We start from the raw sequence: 18,018 nt of genomic DNA, 5'->3' as shown, positions 1-18,018 counted from the left end.
CGCCTATCGTGTTTCATTGTTTCATTTTAGTTGGCAAGGAACTGATCAACCATTTCGAAATATGGACAGAGGACTTCAAATATAAATTATACATTTTGTATTCGGTTTATTGAAAGGGACATATCGTTCATTCAGTATTACCAACAGGTGAGTCAGATTCGCGTGACTTTAGACCAGGTCCGATTCCACGATTAATGAAGTGTTTACATTTTTATGTTCGCTTTTAGAAGATTCTCACCTCATCAGACCCTTTGTATCCACGGGCACCGAAAATTCTCTAGCTAAGCTTATCCGACTAATCATGCAGGTGTGAGAGTTGTTAACAAGGTAAGAAAGATATTTGTTGGACACGGAGCGTTAAGACAGAAGCCCACGCTAAAGACTGTCTTGCATGGATCGATGATTAATCTCGACAAATTATTTTCATGATGCCAGCTTATGCCAGCAATAACCTGAAGTTCAGTTTATTGTTTATTTATAACCTATTGTGTGTTCTGGGAAGATTGGAGTAATAATTAAACATAAAGCAAAGTAGGATTTGGAAAAAAAACGAGAGGATCGAGGTCGCTCTTGTCGACGTATGAGATGAAAATGAATATAAAGGAGTGCGTAAAGTCATCTTCTTCCTCTTCTGCTTCTTCTCGTCGTCCTTCTTAATTGCCATCCGCTTTTTCTTTTTCTTTTTCATACGCTGCAATCTAACAGTAGGTCTTACGTATGTTAGACAATTTTGGTACTCTAGACTGTTTGTCGAAGTAACGTTCAAACCTTAGAAGTGAAGGCTGCTTGTAATTATTCGATTTCTCTCGTCGCTTCGCGTAAACAGCGGGATTAGAGAACAGCGTTAGCCGGAATGAAGCTTTAGCAAAATGCACAAGTTTGATTGAAAGAATCAACAGAGCGCATGGTTTTTTTTTTTCGTAAGGTCAAACAATAAGTTATCTCAGAGGTCTTACTAAACTCTTACAAAACAATCAAACGAAGCAGGTTGGTTGCTCGACAGTTTCGCAGCCCACTGCTGTTCGTGAAATGCTTTTGCTTGATCGTGTTGTTAGAGTTTGCTTCTCATTAGTCTGACTAGTGTTAGAGTTTGCTTCTCATTAGTCTGACTAGTGATTGTTTTTAATGTGTCCCGAAAAAGAACTCAATTTCATGCTAATTTACCTTAGTGTTTTTTTTTCGAAATAGATCTTTACTTCGAGCCTGTCAGCGACTCGATTAACCGCAACGCATAATTTAGTCGTAAGAGAGTAAAAGCCTCTCTTTTGTTATTCAAATGTGTCAACCACAGGAACAAAAGACCCTTTGTTTCGACATCAATTGAAACTCTGGTTGGAACATTAATGACAATAGGCTACGTCCACGATATCTTTCCAATGGGCAAGGAGCTTGTTTCGAGAAACCGAGTTTCAATGGGACTGCATGAGCATAATAGGCTAGTTTCGAATTGTGCAGCAGCAAAAGAACAGAGTCGAGGTTCAGGGGAATAATAATAATAATAATAATAATAATAATAATAATAATAATATAGTAATAATAATAACAATAATAATAATAATAATAATAATTATTATTATTATTATTATTATTATTATTATTATTATTATTATTATTATTATTATTATTATTATTATTTACATGGCGCAAATTCAACCATACAGTTTTCAAATATAGAATTTTCAACTATACAATTTTCAATAATTTGCATTTTCCTTTGTTTTCCTTTGAACATTGATTCTGTTCTTTTGTTGCTGCATAATTTGAAAGTAGCCATTTAATATGTTATTTTTTTATGGTTTACCTTAAGCAACCTAATTTGTTGAGTACAGTTTCAATTTTTTTACTTGGTGGTATGACGATAAACAAAAACTTAACAAATCGAATGTGCTTCAGCTTTGTCTGCACTCTTATCGACAACAATAGCGATATTTCTTGTTTACAAACATTGGCGTCGCATTTCTTTTGATATTAAAATTTACTAACCACGGAACAAATGAAGTTATTATTTCAACAGCCAATTAGCTGCCGGTTGGCATATTAATAACAATGGGCGACGAAACGAGAAATATCGCTATATTCGCCGCCACCATTACAGTGGTCAAAATTTGTTGTGGACTCACGCGGCGCCAAGTGAGTCCACAACAAATTTTGACCATTGTGACAACGAATATCGTTGTTGACGGATAAGAGTACAGACAACCCTGAACCACTTTCGTTTTGTTAATGTGGCTTCAAAATATTTCTTCAAGCATCGCTCAAGTACAACTTGAAACTCATTTCTTACAGTACAGAGCAAAGAGAGTTTTTTGGTCAGATAACAGATTCCCAGTTAACTTAGTTAATTTAATTAATGGCGGGCTCATTTTAGCCTGAAGACCAGTTTGGATGCTGAGGTTTCTGATCGATAAGAACTACTTATGTTGGTTTTGATATTGGAAAGAAGCAATCGTTCTTAGTTGATTGAATAAATGAGTTGCCACAAATCGGATCATTGTTTATACGCAAAGGGTTCTGGGTTTACCCAGGGACAAAGATTACAAGTCGTTGCAAGAAAATGTATGGAGGAAACTTGTTTCAACGTCCAAAAAACGATTTTGGAGAGAGATCAACGCTTTTTTCGACGCAGTTTTATCAGAAATCGATTTGGGCGATGTTAATACGTGGCAAGTGTAAGTTTCTGTTTGAATAACCGTGAAATATGAGATAAATTTTATTCGGATTAACCTTGCTCGCGTAAGGTTTATTGTGAAATTGACATTTCGTCGTGGTCTCGAAATATTACAAATTTAGGTATAAATCTGGAGGAAATGACTCAATAAAGCCTTTTCAGTGTATTTACGTGTGTATAGGCTAGTTAGTTACGTCTTGTTTAAACGAATTATGGCTTCTGGGAATTTACCTCCTCAAAGGAGAGAAGTCGTTGTCAGAACAGAGATGGAAATTGTTCTTACAGAGCTATTGCTCATTGGAGGAATGTAATGAGCGATGATAAACATGAGGAAATCCAGCGAAGAAGTTACGTTCTAGTTTGATTGAGAAAAATCCAACGGTTTTTGAGCCGCTACTATTTTCTACAAACTCTGTGGGAGTCCAATCTCTTTAATGTACCACGATGATTATGCTCAAGCAAACCAATTCAATCTCCGTCTGCCTCTAGGTAGCCGTTTTAATTCTCCTCTTCCAGAGAACACAGCAGTCTCTGTTTCGATAAATGAAAATAACAATGGGAATTCATATGCCTCAGCTGTTAAACAAACTTTTTCTTCTGTCAAACTACCATCTACAAGTATTAAAATCACTAGATCCATGCAAACTTGTCAAGCTCCAACTTCCAACAATACAAAAGAGTCATCTTCATATACTAATTCTCTGTAGATGTGATCTTTGGAGCAGGTCTTTGTAGTTTTATGAATACTCCACAACCATACTCTTTTTTGTACAAAGTCGGTGGAGGACATTCAGAGGGTTTGTAACCTCGCACTCATCGAAACCTTGAATTGGTTACGATTAATAGCCCTAGTCCACGACAATACACTTTTTTTTTTTTCCTGGGCGAGCAAAATCTTGATTTTCCAACGTGAAGAAGAATGCTTTGCCTTTCTGGGTACCTTCGATTGTTGTCACAACCCCACACAGCACAATGATCGCCACCATGCATGTTTCCAATAGTATTTGAATTGCTGTGTTTTGAAATAGGCCAAACGCCAGCCCATACACACGTTAATACAACTGAAAAGGCTTTACTGAGTTATTTCTGCCAGATTCATACCTAATTTTGAAATATTTTGAGAGCATTTCACAATAAACCTTACGCAAACAAGGAAGTTCATCAACAACTTTATCTCATATTTCACGGTTATTCAAACAAAAACTTACACTTGCCACGTATCAACATTGTCCAAGTCAATTTCTGATAAAACTGTGTCGAAGAGAGCGTTGATCCCTCTCCAGAATCATTTTTTGTATGTCGAAACAAGTTTCCCCTATAGATTTTCTTGCAAGGACTTGCAATGGTTTCCCCCTGGCGATCCCAGAACCCTTTGTGTATAAACAGGGATCCGATTACGGGCAACTCAGTCATTTTCAAGAACCCGCTCAAAGAAGGCATTTTATATGAACCTATTCCTTATATTTTTAAAATACTTCACAAGTTTAGACTATAAATTAAATTATGAAACAAAGGTCTGGGAACTCTGATAATCTAGATACTGCACGTTGAGGATACTGCGATCTATATGAAAACGTCTTGAAAAATTTCTCTTTGAGGAACACTGACACAAAATGAAAGTGGTTCCCTATTGAATAACTAATATTTTTTTCTCGCTCTTTTCATGGTCTTCCTTGTGATACCAAGCTTGTCGCGCGAACATTATTTACCAAAGTTATAACGCATTTTTCTTTTTAATCTACGTTTGCCTTTAATACCACAGAACATTAACAACATTTAGCTTTTTTTAACTGCTCGACTGCTGTTTAGCTGCAGCATGTTATGCATCTCTTAACGCGTCACGCCTGGAAGCAAAAATCACAACTTCCGCGAGAGGATCACGTGGTCTGCGAAGTGCTTAGCCTTATTTGCATAATTCGAGTGCTTAACTTAGAACCCTGCCAAAAAGTAAAAGTATATTTTAGGTGTAATATTCTCTGTGATTTTAATGAAGATGCAGGGATATTCGAGTCAATGCTGGCCCTTTCCGCATCGATTTTTTATAACGATAATATGGTTAAGAGTAAGTGTAGGTTGTACGCCGATCCACTTTTTCTTCATAGTAATAAAAATAGTTAAGCAGTGTGTACATGTGGTAAGCCACTAGGATCTTGATGATTGTTCACATCGCTCCCTTGGCTAACATCTGCACTAACGGCTTTTGCTGGAGCAATTATATCATACACTATAAGTCCAGGGTTTCCTTCAACATCATTCGACATTCTCAAGAAAAGTGCGTGAATATTGTCGCATACAATAGCCCTTTTCAGGGTTAGCTTTTCTCATTTGCATTACAATGTAATCTAACGTGGATGCGAGGCAATTTCGGGTTAAAACTACAAAATAGCCCGAAATTGCCTCACATACATGCTAGATTACATTGTAATGCAAATGAAAAAAACTAACGGTGAAAAGGGCCATTTTAGTTTAACTTAACCATACTGTCACTTCATTCCCACACCTACACCGTTGTATCAAGCCCTTTAATGCTGGTAAATAGAATACACTGAGGTAAAAAGATGTCGCCATAGTATTCCAAAAAAATTCTTTTTCATGTGACAACAGTTCTCTAGTTTTTACAAAACTGTCATGCATACCAATTCTGGCTTTATACCGTTCATTTGTCACTTCCTACGCAACACATATCAGACGCCTTATTGAAAGAGGGTGGGATAGGTTAAAACCTGTTATCTTACGTTCAAAGTTCGTTACCTCAACAAACTTTCAAGGGCTGTGCGTACATGTGAATAGAGTTTGTTTACGATACAGCAAGCGCGACTTTCGTAAAAGCTGTCGAGACGACGTTACCAATGTTTACAACTTTATCAACGATTTTGTCAGTCGCTAGGTTAAGCTATCAAGACGGCAATAGCGCAGTTTCTCGTGACGTCACCCATTGTTATCAATATTGTAACCAGAACCTAATTGTTTGTCGAAACAATGACTTATTTTGTTCCATGGTTGGCAAATTTGAATGTTAAAAGAAATGTGACGTCAATGTTTGTAAACAAGAAATATCGCTATAGCATCATCCGATTCGGCATAAATAAATCTATTTACAATTCAAATTTCACGAGACTACGAAAGGTTTAAAGGCTTTACGGGACTGCGTTAATTTTGTTAATTAGGGAAGGTACGTTTTTAATGGGGGGGGGGGGGGGGACGGGCTGGGGGATTTTTGGTTTTTATTTATTTTATTTCATTTTATTTTATTTCCTGGCCCTCCCGTTTAACTTACATAGGCCCATTATGGGAATTGGCGGCTCCGGGTCATGGGTTCCTGCCGACATTAAGAATTCTTATGCAAAGCAAAGCAAAGTTTATGAACTGGCAAAAGGTAATAGTAAAGGTAACGAAGTGGGAATGAAAAGGCGTTTATGATCTACGCGTAGATCGCAAAATAATGTAAGATTCTTCAATATCGAATGGGTATTAAAGGTCTCCACAATGCAAGCATATCAATTATAAGATCGTAGCAAAGACATGGGGAAAAATGGTAAAACCTGGAAGCACACCAAATCATTTTACATACGTTGTTGCTTGAAAACTCAGTACTGAGATGGCGTGTTCAATGCCTAATTAATTAGCTACGGATTAAGGTAGCTTGAGGTCCTCTAGTTTCGTGTATTCTTGGATTAAGTCGAATGATCGAACTCTTTCAAGAGTTTAAGGACGGTGCCTACTAATTCAAAGGTATTTTTGCCCCGGATTATGATCATGCAGGAACTGTAGATCTTAAAAAGTGTTATTGAAATCCAAAAGAAAATTGGGCGTAACCACGCATTTTTCAGAAATAATTAATGAATAATATTTGTAAAAAGCTTTATAATACAAAGCAATGTATGACGTTCTTTCTCAAATTGAAGCCTAATTATCTCTGAAAAAAGCATGGTTAACCCCAATTTTATTTTTGGATACCAAGAGTACTTACTAAGATCTATTTTCTCCGGATAGTTTTAAACCGTGCAAAAATATCACTGTATTAGTAAGCATCACCTGTAGGAAATCCGAGTATCTCGAGATGCGCAGAACGTATGCGCAATAACAATAATAGGCATCGTCCTCAAAGCAGTTCAGTTCTGTTCGTGAACTAAGACCAGCTCAAAACATCTGACATTGACCCCAGGCCCCAGTTGTTCAAAAGCTCTATAATTATCTCTATCCCAAGGGATTGGTCCAGTATGTAAAATATACCTTACGATGAACGTTGTCCAAGGTTTCGTGCACAAAGTGTGCATATTCGGTGTGTTCCAATTACAAAAAAATAAAAAAGTTAATTCAGTTGTTCCTCTTTGTACAAAGCTTTGCAATATAACTGCTATAAGGGCTATTTATTTATTTATTTATTTATTTATTTATTTATGACATTTTGAGCGATGACAATCCCAGGGAGGAGAAAGAAATAGGAAACGAGGTCACCTACAAAGCCAATACCTCCTGGTCAACGGCCAGAAAAATTAAAAAAAAAAAAAGATTACTATAATTTAACAGGATGATACAACAGAAATAAGTGAGATCTAAACGATAAATAAAGCGATAATAAAGGATTAACACGTGTATTGAGACGCCAGGTTCGGTCGCCTGCAGATAGCGCAAATTATACGCCACGTGCAGATATCATCTGGATCGAAGGCGTGAGTAAGGGGAGAGGTGTAAAGAGCTTTTAGCCAGGATTTAAAAAGAGATGTACGCTCCAAGGAACGGATTTCCAGAGGGAGAGCATTCCATAAAGGACAAACACGAACAAAATACGACTCGCGGTGAGTAGACGTGCGTGCGCCAATAGGATGAATGTCGAGCCCAGTAGATCCACGACGTGTAAAAGAGCGATAGAAGTGGATTGTATCAGAAATTTCGAGATGTATTTCTCCCTTAACACCTCGGAAAAGAAAGACGAGGTCTAAAAACTGAAGAAAGTACGAGAGAGTAAAAAGGCTGAGTTTTAAGAGGCGCTCTATGTAATCAAGTTCCTGGTCATGCAGGATATAACGTGTAGCTTGTCGTTGCACTGCCTACAAGGTGCGCATCAAGTTAAGTGAGCCAAGTAGATTAGGAGCCCACACTTGGCTAGCGTGGGTAAGATGCAATCTCACGAGCGAGACGTAGAGCGTCCTTTGGATCTCATAGGGAAGGCTGTTTGAGCAGTGTCTTCTACGAAATACGAGTATCTTGTTTGCCTTAGAGAGATGTTCCTCACATGCTCATTCCAGGAGAGATCTTGAGTTACCAGAACTCCAGGGTCTCGAACAGACTCTACCCTCTTTAGAGTCACTCCGTTTAGGGTGTAGGCTTTTGAGGGACTGTTTCGCTTACGAGTAACTCTCAAATTCTCGCACTTGGCAGGCTGAAAAGAAAGCTCGTTTTGCAGAACACAAGCAGATAAAGCGTCCAGGTCTTTTTGAAGAGTGCGACGTCGCTGCAAGTCCTGATTGGACGGAAACATTTGGTGTCATCGGCGATCATTGCGATACGAGACGAGCTGACGCAGTCAGGGAGGTCGTGAACATAAAGAGTGAACAGTATTTGTTCGAGTACGGACCCTTGAGGGCTTCCCGAACGAACTTCTTCCCACTGACTGGACGCACCGTTAACAACAACGCGCTCTCGACGACAAGTCAAGTAGCTAGTGGACCACTCATAAAGTGGAGGTACGATTCCCAAGTTATAGAGTTTGTGCAGCAGGTGCTCGTGGCACACTGTGTCGAAAGCACGCTTTAAGTCAAGATAGATGATGTCTGTCTCTAGTCCACGGTCAAGAGATGTACCAATTGCTTGAAGGACAGAGAGAAGTTGAGTGGTACAAGAAAGATCCTCACGAAAACTGTGCTGATGGTAATAAATACGATTTTCAGTGAAAACCATTGAACGACGAGCAACACATTTCTCTACCACTTTAGATAAAATTGTTGACAACGAAATACCGCGGTAGTTCACGAAAAGGGCGCGCGTTCCTTTCTTAAACAACGGCGCCAGGTTGGCGTCTTTCCACTCACTGAAGAACACCCCAGACGACAGCAAAAGATTAAAGAGTCAGCTATTTCTTCCGTGCATTCCACTACTAGTAGACGTGCAGGTATCTCGTCCGGACCCATAGCCTTGTTGACGTTTAGCTCTTGCAGCTCCAGGAGAACCTCTCATCTGGAGAGAACAACCTCAGAGAGAGTATTCTCACAATTGGGCGTGCCTGTCGGGAAATAACACAGGGAATGATCAGTAAAGAAAGATTTAAAATGATCGGAGAACGCCGCGACTTTTTTTCAAATCGGACGTGATTTCAGTGTTGTTGTCTAGGAGCATGGTATCAGGAAAAGATCGTCTATTTCACTTGAGTTTGAAGAAAGAGCAGAAAGGTTTTTCATTGGTGTGCACTTCGGTGGCAATGCGCGAGAAGTAGGCCTTACGGTTAACACGGGTCCAGTTTTTTATCCGCTGGTGCATTTTCCTGAATTTTTCAAAAACTGGAGGATCTTTTGATTTGCGCACTTCTTAAGCTGAAAGCTTAAGAAAAGAAGGGGCGCAGTTCTATTACTGCTGAGTATGGCAACTCAGGAGTGTTATGCCATACAGCTTTTGTACTGTTATGGTATGGGTCAAAACTATTGTTCATGTTAACGACTCACTCTATGTGATAATGTTACTATCGTCTTACCCTGTGAGGGAAAGAATAATAATCATGGGGAAGGGTAGGTTAATGTTTTGAGCAAGCACCGATACAACGTAGATTTGATTTAGTAATGTACTCTATTTCGGCTGAAATTAGAGTGAGTTATATTAGAGGATAAGTTAGCCGTCATGTCATGTCTAACTTATCCCCTAATATAAGTCACTCTAATTCCCCACTTCCTTCCGGTTCTTTTCGCTGTGGCAAAAACTGCGCTACCTGTCCTTACATTTCGCATAAACCTAACAACTGTTACAACCAGAGCTCATTCTGGAAGAATTATAAAGAAGCCTGAGAGACTGGACCTATGAATATTTTTTCTAACTCCAACCTAGTGTGTAGGACTTAGAGTGTCATGATCATGTGACTTTCGTTGTTGTTCCCGCTCTTGTTATCGAAAGTGTTTTGTACGTCGTAGCATTTCGATCGCATACATCCCCTTTGTAAATCGATCAGTATTAAAGTTGCGTTACGCTTTAGTGTCTGGTGGTAATTTATGTTAGAGAAAGGTTACGGGAGAAAACGAAAAGTTCGGCATGGTTTCTGATCTTCTTTAAAATGGTGAGACTTAATCTGGACGTTTACCGTTGAAAAAGAAGGATGAAAAGAAAGCTAATCACTGATGTAGCTTGTAAAGTAGTCAAGGAGTATTGAAGTGAAATTTTTATGCACATAAATATACGACCCCTCAAAATGGTTGCAGAATTTTATTCAGCTTACCTTTTTGACTGCATAAAAGGTATGCATACCCTAGTGAATCAACATTCTTTCTTTTTAACAGTCCAGTCCTTAACCCACCTTACTGTCAAAAATATTTTATCTTAATAAGTTCAAAGGTTGATAGCTAGTATGCGTGACCTATTAAGTGTTTTCGGTTATATATGTGTTACACGTTGGTCACGAGAACAATGCACCCGACTTAAATTAAAAATGTTTTTGTCTCGCTTTTTATTCCACTAAGGTTCCACTAGATTCTACCCATTTAAATGATTTTACTGTAGTTTCTTAGTGACAAAATATAAAATTTCACAGAAGGCGTGACCTCAGGGTATATATATATTCCTATTATTTGATTTCGTCATGATTTCTTCAGAAGAAGATATTGGTGAAGTTTTGCGCCTATCGTGTTTCATTGTTTCATTTTAGTTGGCAAGGAACTGATCAACCATTTCGAAATATGGACAGAGGACTTCAAATATAAATTATACATTTTGTAAGGTTTATTGTAAGGGACACATCGTTCATTGAGTATTACCAACAGGTGAGTTAGATTCGCGTGACTTTAGACCAGGTCCGATTCCATGATTAATGAAGTGTTTACATTTTTATGTTCGCTTTTAGAAGATTCTCACCTCATCAGACCCTTTGTATCCACGGGCACCGAAAATTCTCTAGCCAAACTTATCCGACTAATCATGCAGGTGTGAGAGTTGTTAACAAGGTAAGAAAGATATTTGTTGGACACGGAGCGTTAAGACAGAAGCCCACGCTAAAGACTGTCTTGCATGGATCGATGATTAATCTCGACAAATTATTTTCATGATGCCAGCTTATGCCAGCAATAACCTGAAGTTCAGTTTATTGTTTATTTATAACCTATTGTGTGTTCTGGGAAGATTGGAGTAATAATTAAACATAAAGCAAAGTAGGATTTGGAAAAAAAAAACGAGAGGATCGAGGTCGCTCTTGTCGACGTATGAGATGAAAATGAATATAAAGGAGTGCGTAAAGTCATCTTCTTCTTCTTCTTCTTCTTCTTCTTCTTCTTCTTCTGCTTCTTCTCGTCATCCTTCTTCATTGCCATCCGCTTTTTCTTTTTCTTTTTCATACGCTGCAATCTAACAGTAGGTCTTACGTACGTTAGACAATTTCGGTACGGTAGACTGTTTGTTGAAGTAACGTTCAAACCTTAGAAGTGAAGGCTGCTTGTAATTATTCGATTTCTCTCGTCGCTTCGCGTAAACAGCGGGATTAGAGAACAGCGTTAGCCGGAATGAAGCTTGAGCAAAATGCACAAGTTTGATTGAAAGAATCAACAGAGTGCATCGTTTTTTTTTTCGTAAGGTCAAACAATAAGTTATCTCAGAGGTCTTACTAAACTCTTACAAAACAATCAAACGAAGCAGGTTGGTTGCTCGACAGTTTCGCAGTCCACTGCTGTTCGTGAAATGCTTTTGCTTGATCGTGTTGTTAGAGTTTGCTTCTCATTAGTCTGACTAGTGTTAGAGTTTGCTTCTCATTAGTCTGACTAGTGATTGTTTTTAATGTGTCCCGAAAAAGAACTCAATTTCATGCTAATTTACCTTAGGGCCGATTTACACGGTACGACTTTGTCGCATGCGACAACGGCTTACGACAGGCCCACGACATGATTTGTGACTGTTGTGTACGTCAGACAAAATGTCGTAGCATTTTAAAGCATGTTTTAAAACGCTGCGCTGTCGTGAGCTTGTCGCATGCGACAAAATCGTATCGTGTAAATCGGCCCTTAGTGTTTTTTTTTTGGAAATAGATCTTTACTTCGAGCCTCTCAGCGACTCGATTAACCGCAACGCATAATTTAGTCGTAAGAGAGTAAAAGCCTCTCTTTTTTTTTTATTTTTTTTTATTTTATTTTTTTGTTTATTGTACTACTTACGATACATGTTACATGATTTACACTTGTACTTACTTCTTACACAATACTTGCACTACATTAACTTGCACTACATACGATACATATTACAATACCATAACACTAGTCAAATGGAATTATAGTTGATCTGTTTACAACGTAATTGTTTACATTTTAATTGTTCGAGTCTCTAATAAGAATTTTGTTTGTTACTTTCACTATGTAGGGTATTGGCTTTCTAGGATTTAATAGGTTGTTAAATAAATAGATAGCAAGAAAATCAAAATACAGAAGCTGAGAAGTAGAAGGACACAATGTAAGAAAAATTTCCATTTGTTCCTAAATTCTTTCTCCTTATTACAACTGGCTGCAATATATTTTTCTATATTAATTTTTTCGCGCACAAGTGAGGCAAAATCATCGAAATTGTACTTTATGGTATTTAAAGCGTTAACATACAAGAAATATTTGCCTAAAATAATAAGATGGTTGAGGGCCAAACAGTAGTTGTGAAAGCGAATAATTCCGAACATAATCTCCAGTTCTGACATAAGCAGTTTCGTATTACTAGAGGTTGAGTACCACTCCCGGAATCCATCCCAAAAGGAATTTGCGTGCTGCAGTTTACAAACAAATGCCACAGGGTCTGACATTCAGAAGGACAAAAGGGACAGAAGGGCGAGGCAACTTTTTTCATTTTATATAACAAGCTATTCGTTGGTAAAATTCGGTGAATGATTTTGTATTGGAACATCGTCAATTTAATTTCTCTCGTGGCTTTGAATGGTAGGAGGTAGATTTTAGACAAGTCACTTTTCTCGACGCCAGACGCTAAAAGTTTTTTCTCAGAAGTTGGTGGAGGTAGATCTTCAAGGTAAAGTAGGGTACTGTATATTGCCTTACATGACAGTGAACAGATTGAGGTGGGCGGCGTGACCGAGTCTTTGGAACATTCTTGCAATAGTTTCTTCCAATTTTGGGGAATAGAAGAGAGAATACTATAATATTGTAAAAAGCTACATTTTACATTGAATTTACTGCAAAAAGAATTAAATGGGAGGAAATGGCCCTCGCAGGAGTCAAAAAGATCCGAGATTTGTTTTATTCCTGCCTGATACCAATGAGGAAAGAATACCATTTTCTTATTCACAGTTAAAAATCGGTTATTCCAGATTGGCTGCGAGAGAACCTCATTTTTATTTTTAGGTGTGGCCGTTGCGATGTCCTGCCAGTAGAAAATGATTTGTTTGTAGAAAGCAGGAAGATGGTTGTTTAGGTCAAGGAGATTGTAATCATAATTACATTTAAACAGTTCTGTACCGCCAACATCGGCTAGCAGCAATTTAGGTATGTACTGCCATGGGGCATTTGAGTTAGAACATAACCGTTTCACCCAATTTAACTTAAGCGCTTTGTCGAAGAGAGAAAAATCCTTCATGTCAAGGCCACCAGCTGTTTTTTGCTTGATAAGGGTGGTCTTTTTTATTTTGGCGGGCTTGTGATCCCAAATAAAGTCGAACGTAATCTTGTCTACTTCTTTACTGAATTCTTTAGGGGTATTCATGACACTGCAGATAAACACAAGTTTTGAAAGTGCTAATGTTTTTATTATATTTATCCTGCCAGCGATGAAGGGGTCTCTTTGAGACCACATATTCAATGTTTTCTTTAAAGATCCTAATTTGTCCAAAAAATTTTTCTTTTCAGACACTTCTAGATCATATGTGAAATGCGCGCCAAGCGCGTAAACTGCCTCGGCGCTCAATTGGAGATCATGTATGGTGTCTTTTCTGTTACGCATAGAGCCAAGCCATAACATTTCAGATTTTGTTTGGTTTAGTTTTAGACCAGAGCATCTTTCAAAAAGCGATAATAAATCAAATAACCTTGACAGTGACTGGACATCAGAAAGAAGTACAGTTGTGTCGTCTGCATATTGCGAAAGTTTAACCTCATTATGTTCACCCATTGGAATACCTTTTATTTCTTTTGAGCGTCTAATACGTTGTGCGAGTAACTCAATAGCAATAACGAATAATGTGCCGGAAAGTGGGCAACCTTGACGCACCCCGCGTTCTAGATGAAAATGTTTTGAGGCGTATCCGTTATTCAGAACACAACTAGAGATATCTGTATAAAACACTTTTATCCATTGTCGGAGGTCAAGACCGAAATTAAACGTTTCGAGGCATCTATGAATAAAATTCCACTCAATCGAGTCAAACGCTTTCTCAAAATCCAAAAACACGGCTACCCCTGGAATATTCTTCGCTTTAGTGAAATGCATTGTATCTGCTATTAACCTAATACTTTCTCCAATGAACCTTCCTTTAACATATCCAGATTGACAGGTATGAATTAAGTTCGGCAAGATCTTCTCTAAGCGCAGAGCAATGGTCTTCGTCGCTATTTTATAGTCTACATTCAGTAAAGATACAGGCCGCCAGTTTTTTAAATATTCAGTATTCTTCTTCTTCTTCGGAATTAAGGAAATAATCCCTTGACGTTGAGAGATAGAAAGAGTTCCGTTTCGAAAGGCGTAATTAAAGCTACTTACCATAAATGAACCGAGCAGGTTCCAAAAATAGCGATAGAATTCAGGCGTTAGCCCGTCCGTGCCGGGAGTTTTATTGTTTTCCATAGATTTTAATGCAAGCTCACACTCCTGAACCGACATGACACCTTCGCACGTTTTCGCGATTTCTTCTGATAATGCATTTTCTATTTCAAAGAACTCATTGAAAGTTGAGCAGTTGGGGTCCATATTTCTTGATGTGTAAATCTCTTCGAAAAAGCGTTCTTCTTCCTCCAGGATGTCCTTCGGGTTTGTGATTTTGTCACCTTCATTATTAACTAGGGACGTTATATGTTTCTTTTTTTGGTTCCTTTTTTCTAAGTTATAAAAGTATTTACTATTCCTCTCACCATGCTCGTACCAACGCGCTCTACTACGCAGGATTGTTCCTCGTGTTTTAATACCCACAATTTTGGAAAGCTTGAATTTTATTCTCTCCAGCTCAGTCTTAAGAGAATCGCTGTATCACGCCTGGAGTTTGATTTGCAATCTCATCATTTCTGACAAAAGAATTGATTCTTCGTCACGTTTTCGTTTAGCTTTCTTCTTTGAAAAAGCTATTGTAAAAGCGCGAATTTCCATTTTAATCATTTCCCAGTACAACCCTTTGTCGTTGACTTGTTCATGCTTTTTTGCAAACATTGGAATTTTAAATGTTAACAGTTCCACGTAATTAGTATCTGACAGCAAGGAGTTGTTAGACTTCCAAAACCCTGGCCCTCGAGGGAGTTCACTTTCGTTGAAAGACATGGAGAGAGCGACGGCGGAGTGATCTGAATAAATGGTTGGAAGTATTTTGCAATCCTTTACGTGATCTTTTTGCTGCTTTGAAATAAAGAAGTAGTCAAGTCTACACTGTATCTTCATTGACGGGTTAGCCCATGTAAAGCCTGGTTGATCTGGATTCTTGAAACGCCAGGAATCAAGTAAATTATGTGTTTTGATTAACGACTGAAGCTCGTCGAGAGAGGCTTTTTTGCTGTCTATCGGTCTACCGCCTTTTTTGTCTGAAGTGCTAATTGTACAGTTAAAATCACCTCCCAGCACCAAGTTGTCATTGGCGTAAGGCATTAGAAATTCTTTTGAAACGTCCCTGAGGAAAACAACTTGTTGGGTTGTATCATTCGGTGCGTAAATGTTTACTAAAACCACTTTCGTACCATCAATAATAGTCTCGGCTAAAATACATCTGCCAGAGTTATCCACATTAATTTTTTGGAAGTCAACGTCAAGAAGTGGTTTGAATAAAATCATGACTCCTCTACTATGAGAGGAGCCATGACTGGACACGATTTTGCCTCCCCATTCTGTTTCCCATCTTTTGATGGATTCCGGCGAGGAATAAGTTTCTTGCAAGAAAATTATATCCGATTGCTGTTGGTGCAACCAACGAAAAACTTGTCTTCGCTTTCTCGAGCCGTTTAGCCCTCTAACATTAAGTGATAGCAGTTTATACATTTGATTTCTAATAACAGGATAGACGGGGTGTCCAAGAAATAATGAAAACAGTTTTTTTAGAATTATGCTCACAGTGTGGTTGATATGTGTGGCCAGGCTTGATTCTTATTACCTCGTTAGCATCGAAACAAAGTTGATCAACATAACAGGAGAGAAAGCTAAAACGAAAGCACATGCAGAAACACATACAGAAACACATAACTATTACAGACTTACCTAAAGCTTTGTACGGCATTTTGACTGGATATAGAAAGTGGAAAGCTGCAGCTCTCAAGTAGGTGGTTCCGTAGAAAAAAATAAATAAATAAATAAACTAAACTGCATTTTAACTTTCATTTTAACTTAATTGTCCATTAAACGCCCATAGAAAGAAAATTGAGATGTTTCTTCACCACGGTAAAGAGCACCGTCGATGATCAACTTTTCGACATTGAAGTATGCATTTTTCTTCTCGCATTTGGCCGCCTTTAGTATCGGATATAACAACTTTCTTACCTCGTCAACTTCTTTAGGAAAATCGTCGGATATTCCAAATCCAGTACCTCTTGGGAGATTTTTGATGAAGGATTTAATAAAAAATTTATCTTGAAAATCCGTCAGCCTAACTATGATCGGTCTTGGTTTAAGACTTCGCCCATTTGATTGTGAATGGCGCGACGTAATTCTGTGAACTCTGTCAAAATGAATGTTTTTTCCGTCGACTGGAAGAATCTTTAGCTTCGTACGCATGAATTCTCTTAGGGCAAGTTCAGTGTCATTGTTTGTTTCGTTTTCACGTTCCTTTATTCCAAAGAACTTTAAGTTTCCTCTACGACTGTGACATTCGAGTTTAACATGTCGGCGGTGCAGCTCTTTGATTTCATGCTCGATGCGTTCGCTAGAAGTGTTAGCTGCTTCTTGCTTAAGATTAACTCCATCAACGAGGGCTCTTAGGTCTTCTATCTCTGCTTGCGAGTTTTCCAAACTCGTTTGGAGGGCTTTATTTTCTTCTTCAAGAAGAGTAATCCTCTGTTTATAATTCTCCAGCTCGGGCAGTATAGTTAATAGCGTGTTGAGTTGCTCTTCAATACCGGAGAGCCTCGAGCCTCTCTTTTGTTATTCAAATGTGTCAACCACAGGAACAAAAGACCCTTTGTTTCGACATCAAATGAAGCTCTGGTTGGAACATTAATGACAATAGGCTACGTCCACGATATCTTTCCAATGGGCAAGGAGCTTGTTTCGAGAAATCGAGTTTCAATGGGACTGCCTGAGCATAATAGGCTAGTTTCGAATTGTGCAGCAGCAAAAGAACAGAGTCGAGGTTCAGGGGAATAATAATAACAATAATAATAATAATAATAATAATAATAATAATAATAATAATATAGTAATAATAATAACAATAATAATCATTATTATTATTATTATTATTATTACTATTATTATTATTTACATGGCGCAAATTTCAAATATAGAATTTTCAACTATACAATTTTCAATAATTTGCATTTTATTTTCCTTTGTTTTCCTTTGAACCTTGATTCTGTTCTTTTGTTGCTGCGTAATTTGAAAGTAGTCATTTAATATGTTTTTTTTTTATGGTTTACCTTAAGCAACCTAATTTGTTGAGTACAGTTTCAATTTTTTTACTTGGTGGTATGACGATAAACAAAAACTTAACAAATCGAATGTGCTTCAGCTTTGTCTGTACTCTTATCGCCAGCAATAGCGATATTTCTTGTTTACAAACATTGGCGTCACATTTCTTTTGATATTAAAATTTACTAACCACGGAACAAAGGAAGTTATTATTTCAACAGCCAATTAGCTTTTGGTTGACATATTAATAACAATGGGCGACGAAACGAGAAATATCGCTATATTCGCCACCATTACAGTAGAATCTCTGTACGGTGGCCAATTTACATTATCAACTCCGTTGATAAAACCAAATTTTTGTATACTACTTCCCCACCGACGCAGCACCACAGTTTCTTTAGAAACTACCCCTTCATTCAAAA

The 18,018-nt window shown here is 38.0% G+C and overlaps 1 protein-coding gene across 8 annotated transcripts in view; it reads left to right on the top strand.

Moving 5' to 3' along the window:
• Nucleotides 1-18,018, top strand: part of LOC137984010 (protein NLRC3-like) — a 45,255-nt gene continuing 27,237 nt past the window's right edge. For 5 of the 8 annotated variants that reach the window (XM_068831213.1, XM_068831208.1, XM_068831214.1 and 2 more), the window contains exons 1-4: nucleotides 1-147; nucleotides 228-327; nucleotides 10,515-10,629; nucleotides 10,710-10,809. The gene's annotated coding sequence lies outside the window, so the exon portion shown is untranslated. The remainder of the gene's footprint in view (nucleotides 148-227; nucleotides 328-10,514; nucleotides 10,630-10,709; nucleotides 10,810-18,018) is intronic. The other 3 variants (XM_068831212.1, XM_068831209.1, XM_068831210.1) reach the window with 3 other exon arrangements.

Source organism: Montipora foliosa, chromosome 13 (assembly GCF_036669935.1).
Source record: "Montipora foliosa isolate CH-2021 chromosome 13, ASM3666993v2, whole genome shotgun sequence".
NCBI classification, from domain to species: Eukaryota; Metazoa; Cnidaria; class Anthozoa; order Scleractinia; family Acroporidae; genus Montipora; species Montipora foliosa.
This window is presented reverse-complemented; position numbering and strand designations above follow the sequence as displayed.